Here is a 17,705-nt window from a genome sequence, read left to right as displayed (position 1 = left end):
GAGAGAAGCAGGCTTCCCGCAGAGCAGGGAGCCCGATGCGGGACTCGATCCCGGGACTCCAGCATCATGACCTGAGCCGAAGGCAGATGCTTAACAACTGAGCCACCCAGGCGCCCCATTTTGTTTTGCAACTTTAAAGAGCAGGCCTTCTCTCCTGACTCAAATGTCCAACTGCCTCAGCAGCAGTAATAATGGTATTTTAATATGGTACAGAAATGCATGAGATAAACTTATCCAGCATTACACCTGTGATAATGTGAAGACTCAAAGCAAGTATAAGCGGTAACAATGGCTTCAGCACCTTGTACTTATTATTCTACTTCATATTACACTGTGGAGGGAAAAAGGGACAAATAGCTTTTTCTCTCTCTTGTTCTGGATTTTTAAGCCTATCACCCTCCTATATAAAAGAGTCAGTTGGGGTTCTTTTTAAATAAGCTCTATGCCCAATTTGGGGCTTGAACTCATGACCCCGAGATCAAGAGTCGAATGCTCTACCAACTGAGCCAGGCAGGCACCCCTCACTGAATTTTAATTAATCACTGATTATGCTTTGCAAATACTGGATAATATTATTAAGTCTAAAAATTTCAGATTAATGCCACCAGGTGAGAGGTATTTTTAAAAATATATTATTTGTTTTGTGGTATGGGAATACCAGGGTCAGAGAAAGTAAACAGAGACTCTCAAAAATCAAAAACCTCGTATGTATTTTACTTAACAAATGACTATTTTGTAGGACAGAACAATTCAAGTTTTGTCTCTCACTGAGGTCTGTTGATTTGTGTTTGTATATATTCTCAATAATTCAATAATTTCCTTTCATTACTAGCTGTCTTTATAAACATGAGTCAAACTATTGATTCTCTGATCAAAACGGGGGGAAAAAATAATACCCAATATCTTCATCAATTCAGTTTCTACCTCCAATTCCTCTTTCTCTCAGCACCCCAATTTTACCATAAAGAGAAAAATCTGGCTCCCTGCAAGGAGACAGGCCTATAGTATTTTCGCCCCTCTCTAATAATGAGAACTAAATATAATGGAATGGTTTTGTTACCTGAAGCATTAGGAAAGAACTAAAGTGACTGAATCAGGATTTAATACGTAAATCAAAACACTTCATTCCATAATACCTGAGCAGGTAACACTACAAGTGAATCCGAAAAGGATATACCAACGTCACTGAGGGCACAGGGGGCAGACTCCAGTCTTTGGTTCATAGGAGCTGAATATTATCCACTTTTTAAACATCAGCTGTACCATACATACGATCTTGCATTTATATAAGCTACCAAGAGTCTTTTGGAGCTCATTGCTTCTTAAAATGTATACATTATTTTCCTTTTTAAACACTGTCACTAAAGGGGGAAGCAGGAAATTACTACTGTCACACAAACACAACAAAAGTGTACGCTGCCGGCTCCCTCTGTAATGGACGCCTACTTATGTGGCAAGAAAACACTGGCAGATCATAGGGATAATTCCCATGTGTGTGCGGCTGAGAGGAAAAGTATGGCCTGCCTTGACAGGAACTGCCTTTAAGTCTTTAAACTGTCCTCCTTCCAGTATTTAGTCAGTGTGCCTTCTACGCAGCTGAGAAATGCTGTTTCAAATCACTGAGCATGTCTGAAATACTTCAGGGAGAGCGGCTGAGGATCCTTGTGGTAACTAAAACACGGTAACTTTTTCTTGGGCAGGCATTAGGTACTAATTGCTGCTTCTTAATATGCTGATTTAGCTTCCAACAGCGATGGGGCAATGGGTGTGAAATGTCAGCTAAGAACTAGCTACTACCATTTAGTGAAGAGAAATTTGATCATGGAAGTGCAGCAACATTAAGCAGGCCTCATTTTCCTGGCCAGAAGATGGGCAGACATCTGACATCACTGAAATCAAAGAAAGAGCTATCCCCCTCCAAATTCCCAAAAGATAACATCATTCTCATTACTGTAATGCTCCAGTAAACAATTTGAGGGCAAAAGAATAACAGTGAATACATTAAACATCTAGAACTTTTATGAGGCATAAAAATTCTAAGAGAGTCATCGCAAGTTCTTTGTATTCTAAAGAAACTCAGCTGGTCTCCATGTTTGACCTTTCCCACTCCTATGATGCCCCTCTCTCTCTTTTTCTCTCTCTCCCTCTCTCCACATACCCATCTATTTTAAAGATAAACTGTCACATGCAGTGCCTCATTTGGATGTGTCTGGACTCTCTGAAGCTTGACCACTCTAACTTCCCCTACAAATGGAACTTAAGAGTTTATTTGCAGCTTCTAGCAGGGAATCACAGCTACTAAGATACCCCTCACTGAAGACTGAACCTCCTCTTTCCAGGAAGGTTGTCCTCTTTGGCCCAGCATGCATCTTCAGGAGGGGTATACCCCGAGAGAGAGCCGTGAGGGGGGAAGGGCACACCACCAGTCAACCAGATCAGCCAAATCAACCCTGGTGATCAGTGGGGGGACAAATGTTGGAGCCAGATCTCCCTCACATCCAACTGCTCACTCTCTGTAATTAAATGTTGGTCATTTTAAGTGTATCTTAACTTTAGAACTGCAAGTGATCCACTTTGCTTATAACCGACCAGTGCTTTAGGAGTTAGTAAAATTTACTTATTGAAATGTCAACTGGTTAGATGAGAGTAATTATCTGCATGGTATTTAAGCACAAGTTTAGAAATAAGAACAATTCTAATCATTTTTTATCTTTTACCACAACTGTATATGTTGTAATATCTAGACCAGAGTTTCCCTAAACCACTCCCAGAATATATTCATTTATGGGCATAAAAGTCCCAGCACAGTATGTGGCTTATAGATACTCTTAAATGGCTCATTTTCCCATATAAGCCCAAGTAATTACACTGAGCTTAATAAAAAAAAATAAATAAATAGGATTTTGTGATCTCTGTCTCCATCAGCCGACACCCACATATTTTTACATAAGTACTAAAGAACAAGAGTAGGAAAAAGAGGCGGAGAAGGAGAGAGGAGGAGAAAGAGAAGAAATTATTAAATGGAATAATACATGTAAAATACTCTGCAGAGTATCTGACACATAGTAAGTCAAGGCAGGATGAGGAGAAATGCTGCTATAAAGCTTGGGAGTTAAAGGGATCTGGATTCAAATCCTTGGGCAAAATATCTCCATAAAATAAGGATTATGTTAACACCAAGTCCGAAAGTATGTTGTAAGGATTAAATAAGTAAATGCAAATAAAGTCCTTAGCACAGTGCCTAGTATACAGGTAGCACTTAATAAATTATTGTTATTACTATTATCCTTCTATTTAAAGTGTTATGTAAGGTATTTGTTATTTTTGGAACATTGTAATATTTGAATTTAAAAATGTCATCACTCTCTACTGAGAGATTGTGGGGATTAATTTCATCTCAATGGATACAATTAGCCAAAATATGGTTACTAAATAAAGGCACGAGAAATTTTGATCTTCTAAGTTTAAACAAGCCCATTCGAGAGGGGAAAGTTGATGTGTGCAAAGTCATTTAATGACAATGGACATTTCTGCAAAAGTCAAACTCATTACGATTAACTATAAGCAAAAATGGCTATTGCTCATCCGCGTTGTAAAGAAGTCTTCTGAGCACCTAAATATCATACTAGATGATTTAATTCTCCTCCTTTTTAAGAGGTCATATTATGTTGTTGTACAGGAGGGGAAAATGGCATGGGCAGTAATGTACAGGGCAATAAATTCTCTGTAAGCCCTCTTGTAGAAAATGAGTCATTATGACGTGTTCCTGGACTTTGGAGTCAGCTGACCTGGAATTTCTGAGAAAAGACGGTGCAAACAGTCAGAAGCGATTGGATGGTCAGGCAACAAGAGACCAACATTTATAAGAGCAACTGCAATTGGGGAGTAATGAGTCCTGGGACCAAATGAATGAATTAGCCACAGAAGACACAGTCTTCCGTAACTAACGCCTCGGCTGTCAAGACACAACTTGATTTTTGCTCTTAACTGGGCCTCGATGGTGTCAGTTGCCCTGGAATACAAGGTCTGATGGCTCATGCACAGTGTGGCACGCTGGCTCCCTGCCTGTGGCTGAGATCATGCTGGCGAGATAGAGCAGATGAGCTGGTATGTGTAATCAGCAACTGCAACTCTTAGACTATTTTTTTTTTTAAATAAATCTGGAAGACAGATGTTTGCCCCAGCCAGCCTGTTAATTTTGCACTGATTATGTTGCCAACAACAAAGGCGCTAATCAGTAGAGAACAGTATGAGTTTTTGACATTATTATAATAATTAAAAATATATCTATCATTTAAAATTAATTCCTGTTTTAGGAGCCGTATTTAACTTATTATACAGGGCCAAAGGCAACCTTGTCACTCCCACCTGAGTCTATCAGAAGCCCTGCTATTTAAAAACAAATATAAAAAAGGGGAAGAAGGAATGAGTAGAAATAAAGATTTCTATTTCCTTAAAAGAAAAGTATAAATGCCCCGTCTGTTTTTTGACTCAACCATTTATATGACTTAATTCTAGTAAAATAAAAATCAAACATTTTTCCATATATAAAGATGTGCTATAAATAGTATTAGTATTGTCTATATGAAAAATATAGAAACAGTGTCTCTCAATAGGAGACTGGCTAAATAAACAATATATTAATATAATTAAAATACTACAAAGCTATTGAAAATAATTAAATGCATTTAGTATCCAGTGACATAAACATCTCCATGAAATATTGGTAAATAACACACACACACACACACACACACACACACACACTATGGCCTTAAAGGGTAATCACCAAACTGTTAAAAAAAAAAAAAAAAGTCATTTACTCTAGTGGACTCTTAAGAGAATTTTTGTTTTCATCTTACACTATATTTTCATATAGTTTAAATTATTTACAACAAGGATATACTTGTATATTTACCAATATAAGTTTAAAATATATCAGAATCATCTAACATACATATCATCTACCAAACAACCCAGAGAGACTAAATAACAGCTCCTGCTGTTGGATCACAGGCAAATGAAAAATGGTTAACTTGCAATTGTACTGTGATTTTTTTCTGAGTGCTCCCTTATAAATTACCATCTTCAATTCCGGCCTCTATGTTTTAAGGAAGTTGGAGAATAAATATTTGATAAGTTCCAGAATACAGTACAAAATGAAAAAGTAATAGGAAACATGTCCATATATAGAGGAAAGCTAAAGAAACCAGGTTCCTTAGGTTACAGAGTTTAGCATATTAAAAGGCATAGGCTTTAAAGAGTCAGAGATACCTGGGTTTAAAACCTCTTCCACTTGGTACTCTTGAGTTAGATAGCTTTGGCCTTCTTAGGTAACACCTCTGATCTTCAGACAGATAATCTGAAGAATATGTGTAAAGAATTTAAAACAATGCCCAGCAATAATGACCATTCAGCAAATAAAAATCATCATTATTTGCTAAGAACACTAAGCTAGGATGAGTCAATGGTCCCTACCACCCTCAACCCTCCCAACACACACACACAAACACAAAATGAGATATTCTTGTAAGGAGAAGGCCAATCGAAATTCAATGCACATAGAAAACAGAAAACAAAATAGCTTTAAATTAGACAAGGACATGGATGTTAGAAATAATTTCTTGAAAAACAAGCTAAGCAACTCTAACAGGGTATTACAACTATGGAAGCTTCCTCACTAAAAATGTTTGAGAAAACAACAACACCCTCCCTAACCTTGGTGCTTTAGACATTCACCTGCCTGACAGGAGAAGGCCTAGAAAAATGAATTCCCCAAATTCCTTCAAGATTTATGGTTCTATGATATTTTAATTAAAATTAATAGGGCTTTCCGTCATTCTAATGGTAGACTGTGTGAGGGGATTTTAAGGAAGGCACAGACAGCTGATCTTTGCAAATGCGGTTCTTGATCTTATAAACTCTAAAAAATCATTGAGAATAGATTAAAAAAAAAAATCTCATGTATATAAAAAAAAAAGAAAAGAAAGCCGGGCTGCCTATCTCATAAAGGGCTTCTTCTACCTGCATGTTACTCAGTAAAAGCTAGAAAACGAATTCACCAAAGAAGGTTTAGATTTTATATAATTCTGCGATAGGGTAATACAGGGTTCATGGATAAAAAGATAAAGTAGACATCACTGGATTTAAAAAAACAAAGTTAAGAACATTAAGGAATCAGACCACTACTGGAAGTTCAACTCTATAAAAGGCTAAAATGGTGTTTACAGTAAACACTCCTTGATCAGACTTCCTTCAAATCTATGGCATGCTATGAAGTTCCATCTACAGATTCTATTATGTGAATCAAAGAGGGTGGCCTTAGATCAGCCCGGTTTCTCTAAATTTATTTTTATGCCAAACATCATACTAGCACATTTAAATCAGAGCAGTTCTATCATGCTGTTGGGACAAGTTTGTAATTTCATAAAACAAAAAGAGAAAGAAAAATGGAATTTTTTTTTTTTTTTTTGCCTCACTTTGATATAATCTTCTAACAATCGCTATAGGTCTCATAAACTCCCAAGTCACCAGGTAAAGATTGATGACGATCATCCTAGGAACAGCACTGGACAAATCCCATGTCCAGTGTCAGTCCTACCACTAATCGCCTGTGTGCAAGGCTGGCCAGCTTCATGGGTGGGCCACCTGTGCAGTCGAATTGAGCCCTCTGCTCACTCAGGTGGACCCCACCAACCGGTATAACACTCTGGCTGCCGTCTCAAAATTCTTAATCACTTTTTAAGCAGGGCCTCACATTTTCATTTTGTACTGGGCCCCACAAATTACATAGTCATTCCTGCCTATATGAGCTTTGCCGGTCACTTCATGCATCAAATTCTCATTTCCTAAATGCAGTCAACAAACCCAACACTCTTTTACACTATTTTTTTCAAGTGCCGCATTATTAGAGCACATATTGCCTTGTCAAATGGTCAACAGAGTAAGGCTCTTACTGATACTTTAAATATTACTTTCGGATCCTAGGGAATTAAGGCAACTCAAGACTATGGAAATCACATTTCCAAAGGACAGTTCTTTTCCTATAAAGAGACTATAACTGTCGCCTGAAACCCTTCCTTGTTTGAACACTTTCCGTTAAAAAATTAGGTGCACTATACCATTCATCGTGCTCTGCAAGTTAAAGGGATATTTGGCAACTACCTTTCTTTCAAAAGTGTCTTTGTTTAGACAGTCATTTAGTGAAGACACTACTTCATGGAACGAGGGAGGGAGAAAATACTCTCCCACGAGGCAATTTACAACAGAAAGTGTTGTTTCAAAACCCTTCACTGCTAACCTTTAAAGAATGTATTAATCAGCACAGAATACGATAAAAATCAAACCACTGAGTGTGGTAGAGAGCAGCCTCATGGTCACAGGGCATATGGATCTGTTTCCCTCTTAGTGTCAGTTAAGAGGTCCTAAACCCAGCCCTGGATGCCTCACCATCCCTTCTGTTTGGACCCAAATTCCTAGCGTTAGAATTACATTAGATTTAAAAACCCATAAAGATGCTCCTAAAGTGTGTAACCTGAGAGAGGAAATGTGATGGTATTGCTACAGATTTCCATTTGACACATTAACAAATGGCACCAAGAAATACAGGCATCTCCCATTTAAGCCAGTAATCTGCTTCAGAAAAATCTGATATTTTGAGTGGAAATTCTGATAGTCTATCATTTATTACATTGAATGGAAACAAATCCATAGTGTATTGGTATCAATCCACAGCCCCAACCAACTTTTGAAAACCTAAGTAAAACAGTACCATATGCACTTAGCAAATGCCCAAGTACAGTGAAAAATGTAAGAAACTCTTAGAGGAGTGTAAAGTGCTACAAACACTGCTTCCTGATGAAAAGATAAACAGGACTGTTAACCATCAGCCCTGCTTGGCCTCTCAGTGCCAACAGAAAGCATGCAAGGCTCCTTGGTTGGCACCTACACAGGATTCTGATGTGCTGCTAATTGCATTTGGAATGTAAATCAAGACTCTTCCCAGATATCACATTATTTAAAAAAATACTGAGTTTGGAGGCTCTAAATATAAATAGTTGCCTTATAGGCATCAGCAATAAATAAATAAATAAATAAAACCAAGAAACAAAAATATCTTCCTGAGAAATCGGCCTACTCTGTGAAAATTGGATTTCAAAAATCAAGAGTCATTCTATTTCCAAAACATTAACTGGAAAGACATTCCGCAGGTTACGTAGGCCTGTATTTTATTTAGTAGTGAAATTAATGTTTTAAGTATGTGTTAGATGCTACGGGGCAAACAAAAGAGATGAAGATGCTGACATTACAGTAGTTACATCCAAAGGTACCATGAGACCCCATTAAAGGCATAATGTCACCCTTACAGAGAAACTTAAACTGACTGGACAAATGACATGTAAATATATGTTGGCTAAGATTATTGAGATGTCATTGAGGTGAGAAATATGGTGCACAGAGCTAAAAGCTATGTAACCTAAAAACAAGAATTCAAGCCCAAATATCTCACTCTATGTAAGACTTGGTCAAGACCTTTAATTTTTCTGACTTTCAGGTGAGTTTTCCAATGCACTGTGAAGATTAAACGAGTTAACATAGTAAGTTTTTAAACTAATTAGAGACACACAGGAAACACCAAATATTTTGTAGATATACATAAGTGGTTTTGAATTATTTGCCAAAACTTTTTAATTCTCTGAACTTTCCCTTTCTCATCTGTAAATGAAAACAATTATACCAACTTTGCAGAATATAAATTATGTTAGAAATATATGGGAAGGGGCGCCTGCATGGCTCAGTTGGTTAAGCGACTGCCTTCGGCTCAGGTCATGATCCTGGAGTCCCTGGATCAAGTCCCGCATCGGGTTCCCTGCTCAGCAAGGAGCCTGCTTCTTCCTCTAACCCTCCCCCCTCTCATGTACTCTCTCTCTCTCATTCTCGCTCTCTCAAATAAATAAATAAATCTTTAAAAAAAAAAAAAAGAAATATATGGGAAGAGCCTAGCAAAGTGTTTGGACCTTAGCAGATATTCATTAAGTGCTAATTATTAATTTGCTCAGCACTATTAAAACTCTAAAAACTCTCACTCTTTTCCATCTAAGTAACCTGCTCACTCACTCATGCCTCAACCTTGCTACCACTAGAACTCTTAATTGCTCAAATTTCCATCATTTACCACAATTTCTTGTTTCTCCAATATTCCCTATAAACTTACACTTTATCCACATAAAAATGTCTACTCTCTTGAACTTGTCATTCTTGACCATCCTAGACCCTGGTTCATGATTTCAAATATTTCAACTATAGCCGACTAATTCTTTTAAAAGTATACACAATGTATTCTGCCAATCTTCAACCCAAGATGGATTTGACTGTCCTTTCAGCTAATACCACTCACATTGTGCCAAGCCTTGTTACAGAATGTTACATACATTCATACATTCATACATACATATATTCATACATACCAGCAATGTTTTCCTCTCTTTCCTCTGCTTCTTTAAAATGAATTTTCTCTAGACATTCTTCCCTAAAGCACACACTAAATCTTGAAAACACCTTCATGTAGACACCAGTTGGCTGGATATACATTTTAATTAAAGGTACCACATTTCACACTTCCTTTTGTAGACAGGGATTACCAAGTGAGATGGACACAGAAATAACAGAATGGGACTTCTGGAAATCTTTTGAGCTACCTACGTCCAGATCTCTTGTTACATGGGAGAAAATAAACCTGCTATCTGTTTAAATCACCCGTTAGTTGGCTTGAGTATTAATCGTATTTGAACACAACTTTAATCCTAACATATTCCCTAACTTTTCCATTCAGCACTGTATATACAACTTTTATACCTAAAAACAATCTCAACTAATCAACTAAAATATCTAATCTAGGTTAAAAATTAAAAGTCTAAGCTTAGCTTAAAATTTATTGGTAGTCCCATTCTCAGCTTGGGACTGGTTCGGGCTGAGAAACTTCAGGAGTTTCAGGTTAAGGAGTGTGGGAGATTTCTATTTCCACTCTCTGAGCTTTTCCTCCTGATCCCCTCTGGACCCCGCTTACCAGCTCACAGGTGCTGATTTTAGCAACAGCACTATGAGAAGGTGGCAATGGATGGCCCTTTCTTGACTGTAATTACGTGTTGGTCTTCTCTGGGAGTGGCGAATGTTCAACACTGATTTGTTCCCCTCTTAGAGTGCTTTCTGCATTGTTTGAAGTGAGGCAGTTCATACAACTCCAATGCCACACTTCCGGCTACCATTTATAGCCCTACCCCTCAATTCCCATCCAGGAGGGCGCATCTACCCTCTTTCTGCTAAACTGGCTTTGGCACTGGCAGGAAGCCCTACTGGATCAAGTCACAGACCAGCTCTGTCCCATAAGGCCTACCTCTGCTGTGTGTGAGCTTATACCCAAGGAAGCCACCTTTCATGGCTCAGCCACCAGGCCTCAGCACTTCATTTTTTAGCATCTGGAGGTATGTATCAAATCCAAATAAATAAAAGTAATCTCAGCTTTGCAAAACAAATAGTAGACTACCTGGTCCCCTTACCACTCAGAGTCAAAGGGATATTTATAAGCAATCTGAGTAATCCTCACAAAGACATTTATACTAACATTAAAGAGAAGAGTAAGCACACTTTTCTTCTGGGAACACAGAAATAGCACAACATTCCATACTTTTTCCAAAGTAATTTCTGTCGTTCTCGTCAATCTGGATAAATTTATAACTGCAAGATAAATTTTGGACTAATGGTCAAAACACACACACACACACACACACACATACTTCTGAAAGCTCTTTCAAATTCATATGCAGCTTAGGACCTCATTTTTAGAATATGAAGGTATTTTATGCCTTCTGTTTTTTCTCAGTGTTAGGAAGGCTCTAGGTTTTATTTATCAGCCATTTCATTTACCCACAACAGACTCTTTTCACTTTTTCTTACTTTGATCTCCCAAGTCTTTAGCATGGTCCTGAAGATCCCACAGCCCCTTCATTCTTTGTATAAAATATTAACTTCTACTTTACCAAGAGAGAAGTAGTCATCCAGTATGACTTTCAGATTTTCTGTATCTGCAAAGTCCTTATTCATATATAATATCCCTTTGGTCTCAAGTGAAAAATACCACTATCTTTTCAAAGATAAATCGCATGACTCTGATCTTCTCTGTGCCTGCTTTTTCGGAATCAATCTTCAACTTTCAGACTTTTTTTTCTTATTTTGTGATGTCATAGGTTCCTTCCCTTCTGTCTATAACATGCTTATATGCCCTCCATTCTCAAAAACAAACAGAAAAGAAAAATAGTCTTTAATACTACTCCATTTTCTCTTGCACTGTGCTACCAAATTTCATGAAAACACAAATTTCTTGACAATTTCTCACAACCTAATCACTTTTTACCAGTGTAGTCTTTATTCTATTCCAGTACATTTTAATGAATCTGTTCTCACACAAGTAAACCAGTGACTCCTAATACCCAAATACAATATATTTTTTATTCTTCTTTGAGTCTATAAAGAATTTCACATTTCCTCCTGTATCTCTTTACCATTCCCTGGGCCCAATTTTCTGAAATTTCTTCCTATACCTCCAAGTTAAAATCTCTAGAGATAAAGGCCAGGAATCTGTGTTTTAGCAAACCCTAGAGGCATTTCTCACAAACATGAGAGAGACAGAACTATGGGTTTAGGAGCTAAAGAAACATTAAAAAAAAACAAACAAACAATTTGATTAAACAACAATAATCTAATCCTTCCAGAAGAAGGATCCTACTTTAAAAGAGTCACTGAAAACATTTGTCATTTTCTTCTTTTCATTATCTAATCATAAGCTCAATATCAAGGTTGAAAAAAGAGTTGGGCATATTACGGTATTTAAATATAATTTAATTATAATAAATTGGAGTAGTTTTAATTAAAGTTGCCAGAACACCAGAGGGAGACAGGATACACCATAATTGGAAAAGTGTCACTACAGAAATTCAGTTATTATAATCTTGATCCTATTTTCTTTAAGCAAAATGTCTGGAAACCTTCATTTACTCAGATCTCCTTGGCCGTGCAAGTTGATGAACTACAAGACCAGTGATTTCATTCACCTCCATCTTTCAGAAGGCACCACTAGAAGCTGGATCATTTTGCTGAAGAGCTTTCTCCCATGAACTACTCACCTACAGTTGCGGATTTTCAGCCTAGAGCAGGTTGGTAACAATGTTAAATGATTATTGTGGTTCTGGGTGGGGTTTTTTTGGAGGTTTGGGGGTCTTCTTCTGGAGGGGGTTGTTGCTTGCAAACACTCTTTGGAGTCTGTTTTAGAATAATTCAATAATGTCAGCAATTAATAATGTTAATGTTGATTAATGTTAATAATCATCACATTGAGCCATTTTCTGAGACATAGATGTAACAAGTGCCAGAAAAATAGTCATTTAGCAGGTGATTTTGGAAATAAAATGGTTGAAATTAACTAATGATGTAATGTATGGTGATTAACATAACACAATAAAATTTTTAAAAAATGGTTGAAATTACTACTGTGGGCTTACAGGGGGAAAAAAACTGTAGACAGATATCCTAAAATTGAATTCCACCACTACCTCATGTTACCTGGACAAGACACTGGTCTTGTCTGAGTTTCCTCATTTATAAAACAAGAGTAAGTAGATGTTTAATGTGCCTACTTCACAGGCTTTCTGTTAGAGCCTAATGAATATCAATCATCAGAAACATGTTTTTATATGGTCATAAAGACAAAACAAAACAAAAACAAAACTAAGTGCAAAACTCTGTTTTGCTTTTATAAAACACATAGTTTTAGGGCAAAGGCAACTAAAACTTTTTATTTTGATTTCTCTTTCAGCTCTAGGCCTGGTTGAAGGAACAGATAAAAAGACCACAGCATAAAATGAGTGTGAATAAAATGTCAAAATCAATGCTGAAATTGAAAAAAAGAAAATCTTGGTGGGAATAGTTTAGAGTCAAACTACAAACAAATGCAAGATAAACAAAAAGCAATAAAATTAGTTTTAGATCAACAAGTTGTTGATTTAAAACGTAAGGTTCAAAACCATAAAATCTGTGTACATGCACGCATAATAAAATATATCGCAGATATTGAAAAGTAATCATTCCACTAAACAGAAGGAAGGCAGGAAAGAAGAAAGGAAGGAAGGAAGAAAAAAACTCCAGCTGTTCATTTTCTTTAAAAAAAAAAAAAAAAAAAAACTGAATTATCAACCTAAACTGGCAATTTCTTTAGTAGATATGTGAGTAAACAACCAATTCAAGTTACTTCTTCATCTTAGGTTGCTAATCTTGATACTGTAGAAGAGTAGAGGTTTAAAATTTTCTCACATTCAAATAAAAAAGAAAAATTATTCAATACTGTATATTTTACTTCATTGAGTCATTTTTTGAAGATGGCTAATTGACACAGGAGTCATTTAAATAAATTCATAGCCTTCCAGAATATTCTATCAACTGGAATATCCAATTCTTTTTTTTTTTACTAATCCATTAAAGATTTTATTTATTTATTTATTTTTTCTATCTTAGGATTTTTTCCTTTTATTTTTTAATTTAAATTCAATTAATTAACATATAATGTATTATTAGTTTCAGAGATAGAGTTCAGTGATTCATCAGTCTTATATAATAACCATTGCTCATTACATCACATGCCCTCCTTAATGTCCATCACCCAGTTACCCCATCCTGCCACCCCATTCCCCTCCAGGAACCCTCAGTTTGTTTCCTATGGTTAAGAGTCTCTTACGGTTTGTCTCCCTCTCTGATCTCCTCTTGTTTCATTTTTCCCTCCCTTCCCCTATGATCCCCTGTTTTGTTTCTTAAATTCCACAAATGAGTGAGGTCATATAATAATTGTCTTTCTCTGACTGACTTATTTCGCTTAGCATAATACCCTCTAGTTCCATCCACGTCATTGCAAATGGCAAGATTTCATTTTTTGATGGCTGAGTAGTATTCCATTGTATATATATACACTACATCTTCTTTATTCATTCATCTGTTGATGGACACCTAGGCTCTTTCCATAGTTTGGCTACAGTGGACATTGCTGCTATAAACATTGGGGTACAGGTGCCCCTCTGTATCACTACGTTTGTATTTTAAGTGGGTAAATACCTAGTAGTGCAATTCTTTTTTATTGTTATGTTAATCACCATACTTTACATCATTAGTTTTTGATATGGTGTTCCATGATTCACTGTTTGCATATAACACCCAGTGCTCCGTTCAGTACGTGCCCTCTTTAATACCCATCACCAGGCTAACCCATCCCCCCACCCCCCTCCCCTCTAGAACCCTCAGTTTGTTTCTCAGAGTCCATAGTCTCTCATGGTTCATCTAGTAGTGCAATTCTTAATCAATCTGAATGAACAGTAATTTATAGCATACTCCCTAGCCTTCATTTCTTCCTCTTTATGATTATATACTTTTTTCAGGCCAAAGGATATATGTGTATAGTAGGTAAGAATGCAGATCTTAAAGTCTGACACACCTGAATTTGAATGCTCTTCCACTCTTGCTAATTCAAAGTATAGTTTTTACACCGGAAATATCAGTATCACCTGGGAGCTTATTAGAAATGTAGTATCTCTCGCCAGGTCCACTGAATAAGCTTGTACATTTTAACAAGAGCCACAGGTGAACTAACACTCATTAAAATTTAAGAAGTACTGACATACATTAGTTATTAGATAAATTTCCTTGAGCAAGTTAGAGGATTTCTCAAAGACCCAGTTTTCTCATTGAAAAAATGACACTAATAATGATGTCAAGAGCTTAGTATTATTATGAGAAATAATTAGATAATGCTACTTAGTAAATACTCATAAGGTCTAACTGGTATTAAATCTTATCTACCTCAAATTTGTACATTCACGATTTCTTCCAGTATATTTACTTGTGGAATTACATTGGCATCCCACCCAGATAAATTAAGTTCTTTTAGTCAAGAAGTCACCCTGAGAATAAGCCTACAACAAAAATAGAAATTAATTAATAATGCCATCTTGCATTCATTTATAGCACAATGTAGCACCTGTTTTTCAATTAGCCTCAAAACATTTCCCTTTGAAATAATGTGTTTTCTGTTTCTGTAGAGTCAAAAAAGTTAAAGAATTTGGTCTGAAAACAAACATGACTCTCCCTCCCTGACATATAATCTAACTAATTCCACATTTAATTAGTCATTGTGATTTCTGTATTCTGCCATTCATACATTTAGGATAGTCACTGATCCCCCATAGGACTCAAATAATGTACTAGGTGTCTAGAGCTTCAATTCCAAATGATAAAAAAGAAAGTCTCAATAGACCCCATTTTAATCCAATTAAGGCAAGATACATCACATTTCATTCTGTGATCATTTTTCATGGGACTCTGATGTCCGGATTATCTACTTCTTACATTTGGAGGAAAAAGGTAAGCTGATAAAAATTAATAAAATTGGAATCCTTTTCCGTTGTCATTGAGTGAATATTAATCACTTAAGTAGAAAGTACATATCGTATTTTTATTAAACTTTTATTGAAAACACACTTTCGTTTGTAAATGATGCGTAAAAATGGTATTCACATACCCAAAATTGAAGAGAAGAATGCTTTGAATCTTTCAGTAATGAAAACTTATTTTACCATGGATAACTCATGTATATATTTCTTAAAAATTAAATGTTTCAACTTCTGGCAATATGGCATTTCAAATAGTACAAAGAACTCTCCTTTTATGTTGTACAAGATCTTGTTGTACAAGATCCTGGATATTTTAAGAAACATAAGGATTTATAAGTGCCAAAAAAGCAGGCAAAATATCTGAGTGCCAAGATATATATAAAATACAGTAAGCTAAAAATCTGAACTGTGAGTGATAAGTAAACAGGAAATTCAGAGTTGTCCTGGGACAAATTCTTGTAACAGTGCTGTGATTTGGAGACTAAGACAAGCTAAACATAAGGTCCAGCACTATATCTAACAAAAGATGTACAGAAACTTTACAAAGAAATTTTAAAATATTATTGAATAGAATAAAAACTTGCTCAATGGCAAGAATAGAAGGACAAAATATCATAATGATATCAATCTTCCCAATTTGGTCTGAATCAATGCATTACCAATCAAAATCCCAGCAAAGATTTTCTTGGATAATGACATGCTGAATCTAAAACTTAGATTACATGTGAAGGTTCAAGAATACTCAAGATCCTTCTGAAGAATATGGTGAGCGACTGGGCCTGCCAGAAATTGAGCTTGATAACTGGAGCTCACTGGGGTAATGCAAGCTAATACATGGCCCCGGGAAAATTGGTTAGAAAAACATTTAATTTAAAGTGCAACCTAACACTAATACTGACATTAGTCGCAGGTAGATTAAATAAATCTGAAAGACACAGAACTTTTTAGAATAAAATATATAAGAAATGTTTACAATCTCAGGATAGGGAAGGATTTCTTAAAACACACACCCTGAAATACTAATAACTTTTTTTTTTACTAATAACTTTTTTAAAAGGTGACTGTGACTACATTAAAATTAAGAGCGTATTTTATCAAAATACACCATCAGGACAATGAAAAGACAAGTCACAAGCAAGACACAAAAAGATATTTGCATTACACAGAACTTAAATGAGTTACCATCAAGAATACATAAGCTACAAATCAATTTAAAAAATTAAAATGTGCAAAAGATATGAACAGATATTTCACTGAAGAAACAAAAATGATGAATGGATATAAAATAAGATGTCTGCCTCATTACTAAGAAGTAGAGGTTCTGCTTTACATCCATTCGATGGCCTACAATTAAGAAGTCTGACATGGCCATTTATTGGCCAGAATATGGATCAATGGGGACTCATATAAAGCTGGTGGAGGTATAAACTGATACAACAATTTTGGAAAACAATTTTCATACTTTGTGAGTACCCTACAGTCTATTAATTCTCCTATCATGTGTATAACGCCCTACAGGTATCCCTGCATTTATGTACCAGGAGACTTGTTCAAGAAAACTCAGCAGCAGTATTCATAGTAACACTCATCTGGAGATAATTCAAATAATAATTTGCCAACAGAGAATAAGTGAACCAATTGAGATATGTCCTCATAAAATAAGTTTGAACTGTGAATAAGAGTGAATTAAAGCTACGTGCAAACACCCAGATAAATCACACACACGTAACGTTGAGGGAAGAAAGCAGGTCGCCGATGGTTACCTACACTACAACATGATTTTAATAAATCTGAAAAACAAGCAAACTAACAACCACCATGTTTCACAAAACATTTATGTGAGGTACATCTATTTTCAAAAAGAAAACAAATGAGCAACCAAATATCTAGCGTTTTGGCCACCTCTGACAGGAAGGCAGGGTGAGAGCAAAAGAGACGATTATAAAGGCAGCTTGAAGGTTGCTGGCAATATTCGTGGGTTTTACGTTGTATCATAGATTTAAACATGATTAATATGCCTCATAACTTACATATGGATAAAGAGACGTATGTACCAATTAAATACACTGTTCCTATGTTATAAAATCACCTAACATAAAAAATAAACTAATAATTAGAAATACACTGATTATTTTGGGTTCCACAATTTAACTGAGGTCTCTCACCTTTTATGAACACGTTACATGGACATCGTTTCCAAGGTAAAGGAAGCATACTAAA

At 36.0% G+C, this 17,705-nt stretch overlaps 1 protein-coding gene and 1 long non-coding RNA gene across 2 annotated transcripts in view; one reads left to right on the top strand and one right to left on the bottom strand.

Moving 5' to 3' along the window:
- LOC145716585 (uncharacterized) overlaps nt 1-13,033 on the top strand; it is a 24,133-nt gene extending 11,100 nt beyond the window's left edge. Inside the window, exons 2-3 of the long non-coding RNA XR_014139379.1 lie at nt 12,056-12,209; nt 12,869-13,033. This is a non-coding gene — a long non-coding RNA (uncharacterized LOC145716585). The remainder of the gene's footprint in view (nt 1-12,055; nt 12,210-12,868) is intronic.
- The window catches only part of CACNA2D1 (calcium voltage-gated channel auxiliary subunit alpha2delta 1), a 343,011-nt gene that overhangs the window by 307,668 nt on the left and 17,638 nt on the right, over nt 1-17,705 (bottom strand). The window lies entirely within an intron of this gene.

Source organism: Leptonychotes weddellii, chromosome 12 (assembly GCF_054177405.1).
Source record: "Leptonychotes weddellii isolate Sample4059 chromosome 12, ASM5417740v2, whole genome shotgun sequence".
Taxonomy (NCBI): domain Eukaryota; kingdom Metazoa; phylum Chordata; class Mammalia; order Carnivora; family Phocidae; genus Leptonychotes; species Leptonychotes weddellii.
This window is presented reverse-complemented; position numbering and strand designations above follow the sequence as displayed.